The sequence below is a fragment of the Typopeltis vanoorti genome, chromosome 6, assembly GCF_054136105.1.
Source record: "Typopeltis vanoorti isolate ZY-2024b chromosome 6, IOZ_Tvanoo_1.0, whole genome shotgun sequence".
NCBI lineage: Eukaryota > Metazoa > Arthropoda > Arachnida > Uropygi > Thelyphonidae > Typopeltis > Typopeltis vanoorti.
Window position 1 is genome coordinate 96,067,701 of NC_143554.1, and position 12,116 is coordinate 96,079,816.

A 12,116-nucleotide genomic window follows, 5' to 3' on the forward strand; every position below is an offset into this window, starting at 1 on the left:
CTGGGCTTACCTATACCTCGCTGTATACTGGCGAAACCGGGCTAGCCTGCAGCCCGTGAAGCTCACCTCGGGGCAACCATACCACTCTAGTATGCCGACCTTGCCGCTCGTTTCTCAGGTGAACTTGGTTTGCCTTGTTCTGTTACCTGTTTCTGAGAACTTTCTTGACGCGCACTGAACACATTGACTTCGTCTTCTTCCTAACGAAATTCACTAGCATTTGATTAGTAATTTCTTTAACAAATATCAAGGGGTCATATCAGACCCAAGAGGTACTTGCCTCTATCGCACACACGCACACACACCGCGCGGAAGGCTACAAGTAACAGTCCGCTCAAAACTCCGGGACAAGTTAGACCCGAATGTCAATAGAGGCCATGGCCTGCCGCTACTCAAGGAAAGGGGCGGAGCTATGACGTTGTTGCTGGCGAGGAGCGAGCCTACTAGCTTGTGGCGCCTGTTGAGGGAACAGCTAGCTCTATCGGGACACTTGTGTGGAGTGGTGGCAGGTAGTTGGTCACACTTGCAGCAAACTTTCTGAATATGTGTGTGTGTGTGTGTGATAAACCAACACTAAGGTATCATCTTTTGTGGTTAAAACTTTCTCAAAGTTTTCTCCATTTCCCAATTTTCTGCTCAATACGTTCCTTTCTTTTTTGTGGATTAAAATAAATTAACTTTTAAACAGAATTTTTAAATTTTAAGAGTGAAATTTCATTGTATTTTACATCATTAGAAATAGAGAAATATTGTTAAAATTTCCGTTAATAAACACATTCGTAAAAGCTTGAGTTACTGACATTACATTACTAAAATAATGCCAAATTAAGAACGAAGCTTTCCTTTTCCTCAGGGAACGGTCCCGAGAAGGTCTTGGCTGAAACAAAAGCAAAACAAAACAAAACAAAAAAAACATTTCTAACAGAAGTTACAGCAAACGTCTTTGAAACAACATTTCAAGCTTTAAAATCTATCAAAAAAAATCAGATGTTATCTCACATTGCACTTGTACTAACTCATGATGGTTACTATACTACTAATATTTATTTGACCATGTTCTCTAAGAGATACTCTGCACTCGAATACTATAATTTTTAAGGAAGGTGCAAGGAGCATTCATCGATTCCTGCTGATACACGAGATCTGTGTCAAACTCTCATGGAGAAGCAAAAACTCAATTTCATAGTGGATATTCACTGCCCTAAATGTATATAATATTTTACTTTAACTGTACGTACTCCCTCTTTCATATATAACTAAATCTAGGCAATCGATCTGTTGTACATGGTGTTACATATGCTTAGTGTGAACACTAAGCATATTTAATCGCTTAGCACTGTGATTTCATAATGAACCAAAGTAACGGAATTGGAAAGAGGGCTAGTTCAACAAAGATATAATATGAATGTCACTTCTAATCATTGAATATATCAAACATTGTATTTGCATATTCATTCAAACATTCTATTAATATATTAATCATAAGAATAGAAAAATAAAAAGTTTGAAATTTAATTTCATGTTGTTTTTTTTTTTTTGCTGGTATGGATTATCCAGTATATAGCCCAGACCGTATCTGTTCTATGTATATGCATGAGGTGACTAGTTGATTCGATATAATATCATCTCCAGGTCTAAAAACAGCCAACTCATTAAGGCATGGACTCCATAAGAAACGAACCAAAATGGATCCACAGGGATGTCGGCCTTCTAATAGAAGTTACAGTAAACAACTTTCAAATAACATTGCAAGCATTAATTTAGCTGGTATGGATTATCTAGTATTTTGTCCACACCATTGGTGCACCCAGGGAGGGGGAAAGGGGGCCCTGGCCCCCTCCAAAAGAAAAAGGGGAAAAAATTAGAAAAATTTCCAAAGACCTTTTCCTAATTAAAATTATTATTATTATTTTTAAATTTATGTTGTGTCGTGTCTTCTATTTCTATGCTGCTTATGAATTAGCGGTCCCATAAGGTGGGAATACCCTATAGCGCTCGGGAATCCTGGCCGCTGTGAACGCAAGGCGAACGAAGTAGTGCTCGGGCGCTACTTCTTTTGCACGAGCCGGGCCAGAGGAGATCACGGGTACCATGTATTGGCGATCACTGCAGATGCTCAGTCTAGCTCGTATGCAATGCGTAGTGTGTATTCTCAAATCGTCTACTCAACTCGCCCCCCCCAAAGATTAAATCTTGAGTGCTCGGCCCCCTCCAAGATTAAATCCTGAGTGCGCCACCACTGGTCCACACCGTATCTGTTGTATGTATATGCATGAGGTGACCAGTTGATTCGACACGTTTGCCTAATAACGAGTAACATCCTCTTCAGGGCTTCATAAGGAACCGAAACGGACTAGGAATGTTGGCCTCTGGAGACTTTGATCTCATTCCACAGTCGACTTAAGACCTGATTCGATGAATCCTCAACTAGGTTCAGAAGAATGAGCAAGCTAGTGAAGTATGATCATGTCGTCCTCCATCTTCCTAGGACTATTCTTGAATTATGTCCTTCATTCTGATTAGTCCATTAAACTGCTGGAAGTAAACGTTACCAGCTGGATGAGCATAAGGGATGCACTTGGGAAAATTTAAGTAGGCTAGAGCTTTCAGACTTTGCTCCTAACCAGTCTCCTGGGAAGTGGCATAGGTTTCTTTCCCAAATTTTTGTTTTATTTTTATCCCTCAAAACATATATTTACCGGCCGGAAACATATAGTTAACAGACCTAATACACTAGACTCATAGTCTTAGCTGTTTTAGCCTACAATCTCTCTGAAACATCGTTCCATGTATCAGGATCCTAACTGGTGCCACGAAAATACTCCCCACACCATATGGATTAATTAATTCATGCTGCTATCATCACAACCTGGATCGGTGTTATCATGAAACAACTGGAACTGCCAGATTCAACATACTGGATCGGACAATACCTCCCCTTTCCGCTTCTGAAGTATTTAGTTTGAGTGTTCCTATACCCACTGTTTTCTCGTAACCTGTAGCTGCTACTTGTTTTTTTAGCCTACAAGAGAGAAACCCAGATCTTCTCGCTGTTGTCGATTATCGCACTGAATCTCTCTCTCTCTCTCTCTCACAACACACACACACACACACACACACACACACACACACACACACACACACACACACACACACACACACACACACACACACACACACACACACACACACACACACACACACACACACACAAAATCCCTCAGTGCCTGCTTTGTATAGCAGTGCTAGACTTTGTATAGCACTGCCTCTAATGACGCGATGAGTTCCATAGTCATGAGAATATACTAATAAACTGGCCACACAGTGTAAATTGTAGGACCTGTGTATCAGAAAGCGCGATATGACTGTCTCGCAGAGACTTGCATTTAAAATATTAGAAGTAAAAGTACGTCGCCAGCCTAAATTTCATATAATATGAAGGAAGGTATGGCACAGTTAGTATACTCCAGTCCAGGATGAGAAATAACAGTAGAAAATACAGTGCACCACGTATCTTCTTCTAAAATAGGAAAACTATTTTAGAAGCAATTTAGAATGATATAGAGCATGGGTGTTCAACCTTTTGGCTTGCCTGGGCCACATTGAATGACGAGGAATTGTCTTGGGCCGCATATAAAATGCATAACATAGTTAATGTATATAGGTAACAAACCTTCCTTTATTTTAAAAATTTTTTATGATAACATTAGAAAAAAGAGGGCAGCATAAACACAAAACTAGTGAGATATTTGTCCTTGTTTACGTGAAAAAGATGCATCAATATCTGATTCGGTGGAAGCGATTGCAATTCGTAGTGAGTTCTCAAGTTTCTCGTCAGAAATGTTTGATCTAATTTTACTCTTCGTATGCTTCATTCTTGAAAATAGTTGTTCACAAATGTACGTACTACCAAAAAGTCGTGACATGAACAAAGCGTGATTGTCAAGCGAAGGATATTTTTATCTGGAAAGATAGGTCTTATAAAAAATCTAACAAAGAGAAATGATCAAATTTTACTTTGAGTTGAATATCTGATTGCAACTCTATACATTCCATTTGAAAATTCGAAGGTAATGTATTTATGTCGACTGAAAATGGAGTCGCAAATATACAAAAAAAATGATAATTTTTTCTGAAATCTTGAAACCATGAAAGCATATTTTCGCATCACATAATAATATTAAAAGTTTAAGATCTTATAGGGCCGCATTACTAACAGTCCAGGGCCACACGCGGCCCGCGGGTTGGACAACTGATGTAGAGTCTATATAAAAATATATATAGAAAAAGAAGAAGAAGAGATATATAACTTTATAAAATAATAAACAGCTTCATTATTGAATAAAAGGTGGAACTAGTATATACCAAAGACTGAGAACTGAGTAAGGTTACTCACGAAAAAAAAACAAAATGTGCGTAAACAGCATACCTTTCATCAGTAACATTTAAACGTTATTATTATTATAGTTATTAACGGCCTTCCACCAAGGGATAAATCCATTTAGGGTGGCAACGAATTAGCCAAATTTATATTTATACCTGGAAATACACACGTACTGCTCGAAGTCGATTTTATTTTTCTGAAACTATATAAAACATAACAGAAAAACCACTTGAAACCAGGATATGTGATTTTTAAAAAAGGTAAAATACAAGAAGATGTTGATTATAAGAAGCTTGTATGATAACCTGATCAGCAAAATACTGTGGAAAATGGAGAAATGCGGTTATATATTCATGTTAAGTAGATCCAGTATGACCACATATACTGAAAAAGTTATTTATTATACTAATTGCTCTATGGCGTAATTCATTAGGAATGTACTTTATTTTCCAGTTAATAAATAAAGTAAAAAGCATACACAATTAAAATGAATTACTCATAAAAAGAATGGGTAGAGCAATCACAGCCACTTTAATTAACAAGTCAAAGTTTAGGTAATATTGTGGCCTATATTTAATATTTGCGTAAATACAGTAATACAAGAATTTAAGAGTAAAATGACAGACTGCATTCTATTACAAACAATAATAATAACCTGCAATTTTATGTGCAAGTCAGTAATGCAGTGCTGAATACTGGAAGCGTGGATTCTAACTAGGAATGATCAACTAAATAGCCAGTATATGTTTTTAAGACTATTATTTGATTTGTGGAATTGAAGAAATAGTAACATGAAGAAACAATTGCCTGCTTGAATCATGGTCTATAAAAACTGAATGCTTAAAATAAGTAAATGAAATAAAACTGAAAGAAGCATTTAAAAATAATATACTATTTTTTTTTTCATCCCACGATAGGCAACTTTGCCCTGGACACACATCTACATACATAAAGTATACGGTGCCCAGCAATAAGCTAGGCCAGGAAGTCGATAGAATTAACATATGTACAAGAACTAACACGCCTACCCTAGCAAAGATTGGGAAGGACGAAAGAAGAAGACAGGGTTACTGATTGCCTAATTAACACTGAAATGCATTCTCATCGTCTCCAAGAGAAGATGAAAAGGCTGATTATTCACACAGTTTGGGATCTGTCGTAACAAGCATAAAATCCAAGTATAAGAGAGAAAAAATAAGAAAAACAGAATGAAATTATTCATATCCATTTCTGGTCCATTAAAATGAATGGTAATGTCAATATAGGTTCACAGGGTGTTTTTGTTTATTCATTTCTTGGTTACTTTTCAAAGACCGATTTGTTTCAAACATTATTTAAAATTTTTTCAGTGTTTTCGGTTCATTAAGTTTTCTAAAATTGATTTAGTAATTTCCATGAAATAAATCCAGACTACTCTCGCGATTGATATAGAAATAATCAAAGCAATATTAGTTTAGTATTATTTCATTCAAACTATAAATTTTCATTCTAGGTTCTTCTTCTGCTGCTAAATGTTGACCTGATATCAGTGATCTTTAAAATTGAAATACTACCCGTTTTGAAATAGTGCATATACCTAATTGTCACGTCAAGTCAGACATATCCCTTCCAATCATGATTCATTCATATTGGTAAAATACTATCACCGATTTTGTGAAGGCTGTTTGATTATAAGATTAAAAAATTTTGTAATACACTAGGAAAAGAAAATATGAAATTCTATGTTAACTGGAAACTGTAAAGCCGTTCTATTTCATAAAATATAATTATCCTTTGATAACTAGTTTTTTTTTTTTAATCAAAGTTCTGTTCAAAATTTTAATTTAAATCAAACTTTTTGACGCCATAAGTGGTAGTGTTTAGGAGAGAATGGTTATCCCCTTATATTCTTAAATCTACTGCATGGGTTCCATTATTTTCTCGTAGGCGAAATCAAGCAGTAAAATGTGAGTATTGTAAAAAAAAAAAAAAAAAAAAAAAAAAAAAACATCCACCACTCTTTCCTCCAACTTCATGAAAAAAAAAAAAAAACTATTAAAAAAAATCGTGAGTTGCTCTCACCGAATCCTAGCTACATTCCTAGTTTCTAAGTTATATAATATAACTTAGAAACTAGGATAATCAACATATAAATTTTATAAATCAGGTTTTCCTTTGTAAATATTCGAGTATTTTAACTGTTTTAGTTACAGAAAAACTGCAAATACTATAAGATGACAAATGAATTAAGAGGAGGAGGAATAAAAGCAGAAGAATTTCGCCTAAGTATGTGAGATTATTTCACGAACTACAAGAGTGGGATTCTTATCTGTAAACAATTGTGATCTAGTAATCGCTAGAGAAAGTGCGCAAAAATAATAGCGATACTTGTGAAGAAGGCAGGACGTAATCTTCGTGAGAGAGAGAGAGTTTCTGTAGGATAGATCGAAACACCATTATCCCTAGGTCTCTAGCTTCATCAACTACTTGTAGCAAATTCTCATTAATATAATACTCAGTCTGCAATGTATTTAGTCCACAATGCATAACCTTGCACTTAGCAACATTAAACTGGAACTTATTAACATTTGCCCTTAGAATCAGTCTGCTCCAGTCATCCCTGTATTCCGTATCAGATATGCGTCTTATCACCCGAAACTTTGCATCATCCGCTTATAATTGAATGTTTTCTTCCAGACTATCCCCAATGCCATTAATATAAAAGTTAAAGGGGAGTGGTCCAAGGAAAGAACCCTGTGGTACCTCACTAGTCACTGTCGTTCTTTTAGATTCAGCTCTTCCACATCACTCTTTGATACTTGTTAGATGGCCGATCTCCATTCCATACCGCAGACCTATTATAAATTCTTTGAATGAAAAAAAAAAACAAAAAACTAACACTCTACGCTCCGTATTTAGTTCAATACATAAACATTTTGTTGAACAACAAAATGTTTATGTAGAAAACAGCAAACATATATGTAGAAAAATATGCAATTTATTAAGCACTCCAATGTATTTCATCCAGTGTAACATGAACATCATCAGAGAGAAAAGATAAAATCAGTTAACCACTAGATCAAAACATGAATCACAAGATATCATTCAAGTAGCATATGCTTATTAGCTCGTCTCCCGGTTTTTTTTTTTTTTTTTAATATATCCTTTAACTGGTGCCTGGATGGGGCTGGTTCCTTAACCAGTACACTGCTGTGGGTGCCGCTGAACTATTTGTCCATTGGTTTTCTTTCCTGGTTTTACGGCCCCCTCGGCAGGGGACCAACTGCTGTTTCCTACAGACAATGTATTATGTATGTTAATTGCGTGTGTTCTAATGGTCGGTTTGCTTGTTCTGAGGGACGAAAAACCCGAATTTCCGGGAGAAAAAAACCCTCTACCTCGGATAGCTTAGTTGAGACTATTAGAGTTCAAAGGAACAAATTGGATAATTTCTGAAACTAAAAATTGAATAACTTAATCAATATTTAAAAATGTAAAATATATGAACAATTTTAATGGCAATCAGTTCCCAGAACGGTGAAATTGCATTTTTTTTTTTTTTTATGTTGGGCCCATATACAGGACGTTGGCTGGTCAACCTATAATACGTTAGTATATGGGTGGTGGGTTGCGAAAGGAGAAACTTGTTTACATTTGATTTGAACGCCTGTATGTTGTATTCCTTGGTAAATACGTCTGGGGGGAGACTGTTCCACAGTGCTGCAGTAGCAGGGATGAATGAGGAGGAAAAGAAACTTGTTCTGTGGGTTTCGAGGTGTACTGTGAAAGGATGTTGGGCGGCAGCTGTACGTGTTCCAATTGGCTTAGTACAGGGTGGGGGAATTATTGACAGTATATTTATAGAATTGTATATATACTGTTAACAGTATACAATTCTATAAATATTCATGGAAATATTTATAGAATTGTATACTGTTAACAGCTGTTTAGAGGTGAAGTAGCGTCTTGAGCGAAAGAGAAAACCTAGTTTTTGGAAGCTGGGGATGCAATGGTTGTGATGTGTTTATGCCAGGAGAGGCTTGATGTCAAGGTAATTCCGAGAAGAGAAATTTCATCTTATTTGAGAATTTGAGTGTTATCGAAAACAATGCCGGGGGGGGGGAGATGGTTTTTTTTTGTGATAAATAAGACAGAACTGGATTTTACTAGCACTGAAGTTGACAAGGTTTTCTGAGCCCCTATTGGCGGATGGCTTGGAGGTCGGAATTAAGGGCAGTGGTGGTTGATGTTCTGTGGGGTGAGGTGAGTTGTGTAGAGTAGGGTTTGTCAAATGAAAGAGAGGAATGTAATGTGCTGTCATCTGCAAAACTGTATATTGGGTTAGAGGTCAACTGAAGTAAGTCATTGATATATAGAAGGATGAGGGTCGGTGAGAGAACTGAACCTTGTGGGACCCCAGCATTAGTTGGATGGTGAGAGGATAGGGAGCTGTCTACCATCACACATAGTGTGCGTCCAGACAGGAAGCTGGCAATCCATCTGCAGAAGTCCTGGGGCAGTTCAAATGATGGGAGTTTGCTTAGTAAGCCTTTGTGCCAGACTCGGTCAAAGGCTTTGGAGATATCAAGTGCAACTACTTGGGATTCACCGAATTTTTCCATGGCGTTTGTCCAGTGATGGGTGATCTATGAGAGTAGACCTCCTGTTGAATGGCTTTGACGGAATCCGTACTGGTGGACTCTTAATAGCCGGCTACCTTCAAGGTAGATTAGGAGTTGAGAGTTGATGATTTTCTCCATTATTTTAGATAGAACTGAAGTGAGTGAGATAGAGCGGTAGTTAGATGGCAGTGATTTGTTGCATTAGATCGCAACAGAAAAATTCTTGCGTCACTATTCATTACTGTGAGTAATAAAATATAATCTACTGTTCTAGTAATACTGACATTATGAGTATTATATGCAATATTATTCATATATAGCGTATGATAAGTTGAAAAAAAAATACCGTGGTTGAATGATTTACCCAGCAGAGTGAAGCTAAATAATCTACCGATTGTTATAAGAAGAGGTAAATCTCATTTTCGCTAAAATTACATATAGAAAAGAAAAGCTTATACAAAAACAGAAGATGTTATTTTGAAAACTGATTGTTCGAAAAACTAAACATTTTGACAATACTGTTCACAATTAAGCTAGACAACTAAGGCTGTGAGACAAGTGTACTGTCTGCTAACTGCATGCTTCTCTAGTCTAGCTGGTTTTTCAGTTTTACTGAGGAAGGAGAAGAACTTGACGTTATGAGATGAAACACCTTGAAAATGAAACACCTTACCCCATCTTTGCATAAGAATTTTCAATTCTTATGCAAAATTCTTACGAATGCGTTGCCTATCCCACATTATTCGAAACCAGGTCGCGTCTGAACTTATGGCCATGTGTCATTCTTCTCAACAAAGTTTCTGAAAGTGAGTATTATAGAGCGTGCTCGGCCAAAAGTTACATTGGTACTGTACTAAATAAACGAGATAATCCCTAAGGAATGTGTTTTCGATCCTTGAGGATTGAATATTTATTATGTTTAGTGTTTCTTTTTATAATATTTCATTAACTTGAACAGCATTGTTTCGAATTCCTTGACTCTCGTCACAGTCCAAACAAACTGAAAAGTTTATTCTTCAAAATATAATTTATATAATATAATATATATAATATTATATATATAATAATATATAATAATTGGACAGCATTGTTTCGAATTCCTCGACTCTCGTCACAGTCCAAACAAACTGAGAAATTTATTCTTCAAAAATAATTTAATCAAGTTATTTTTCAAATTTCTTCAAATTCTTCAAACCAGCTGCTGAAATATACCGGTTTTCTATCCAAAGAGGCAAAATAAGCTCTATATTCATAATGTTCTAATAATGTTCAATGAATTAGTTAACGGTAGTCATTTTAATAAAGTCTTATTACAGAGATTCTTAAAGTGGGTTGCATCCTTCCAAAGGAAGAAGTTAAAAAATGGTTACAAATTTTATAAGAATCATTTAAAATATTACATAGAACGATAAAGATCCGACAATGGAGTATTTTTATTCTATAATGTATGTGGTATTATACAAACATCTCTTCTTCCTTTTTTATGCATTCTTTATCAGTGAAGCTGCTATTAGTCCTCATTATTTTCTCAGTTACAGTGTGGGAAACTGAACTCTAAAGAGGAGACTTCAGTTTTTCATTGAGGAGGACTTTTTGTTGGAAGACTTTCCAAAAAAACAGGCTGAAGGTTAAATCGAACTTTCGCATGGATGTTTGTGAATGTCTTTACTTGGTAGATAATTTTCATCTCCGGTGTGAAGCTACAACTCAGTTAAAAAGATTGGAAATCTGAAATAGTTTGAAAAAGTATTCTTCGGCTTATCTTACACTCATCACACCCACGGTACCAACATGCTGTAACATTTTTGGGTGGGCTTGTCATTTAAAAACAATAATTTTAAACCGTCTTATGGGCTTCAAATCTGGCGTCATAGTCGAGTTACGGTTAGTTAATGAATACAAATTCTATGAATTGTTTATATATATATACGAGTCTATCCTATAAATTGTTTCTATAATCTCTATATATTTGTCCATGGGGAATGTTATTAAAATATTGCCCCTGAATTCATTTTTAGAGACCATATTGAATTAGATCATTCGAATGCACTGTTCTAGATACTAAACGTTGAACCTTTTCAGATTACTTCAGACTTCAAACAAGCCAAGTGGTGTTTCCCCACAACAAACAATGAAATTTATTACCACACAAACACATTTGCACACATCCATATGCAATTGAACCCACAATCAAAAGGTTAGAGAGCGAAGGCACACTCCATTTGTGCAGGCCTGCAAAGTCTGATGCACGCGTCTGTGACATTTATAGACCCTTTTTTTTTTAATTTAAAAAATTGTTTGGATGAGTAGATAGTGAGTTTCAGTATGGGTATATTCAGTGATTGGTTTTACATTTATGAAACATATAGTTTACATTGAATTCTGATTTTCCCTTTCAGTCGTTTCCTTAGGTGACTTTGTAGGCATTATCCACAAAGTATTCCTTTTGAAATTTTTACAGGTAGTTCATCATTGCTTTCCCGAAACCCCCAATTTTATCTGGGCTCGGGACCGGCATGTGGCTGGAACATATTCATGACTATAATTCATATGTGTTCACAAGGCCGGTTTGCCTGTTCTGGGTGAAAAAAATCCCTACCTCCATACGGCACCGGCTAACTCACCTTTAGTCGAAAGAGACCAGATTAAAGTTCCTCAGGTCACTGACGGGAATAAGACCCAAGTCTTTCCGACCAAAGCGCTTTGTCTATGTCGTTTTTTTGTGCAGGACATGCTGATACTCAGTGCGATGTGTAATATGCAAGTTACTAATTACTGATTTTGTAGATATAATATATTTCTACGAGAGTGCCAATTTTTTCAACGTTTTTTTTTCCCCTTTTGTTATCATAGGGACGTATAGACAGACTGATTTTAAATTGTTTTCCTTTACTGAGTACTGAGTACAGTAGTGTGCCGCATGACTTGTCATTTATCTGGTAGCTTCTCTTGGAATAAAACGAATCACAACATTTCAAATACTTGAATTCAGATTATATCACACAAAAAAAAACTAAGATATTGACTTTAAAATGTAAACAATAAACTGTAAACTGACTTTAAACAATAAATACATAAAAATCAGGGGTTATAATGATGATTAGTCTGTATTAGCTGTCGCACTTGAAGAG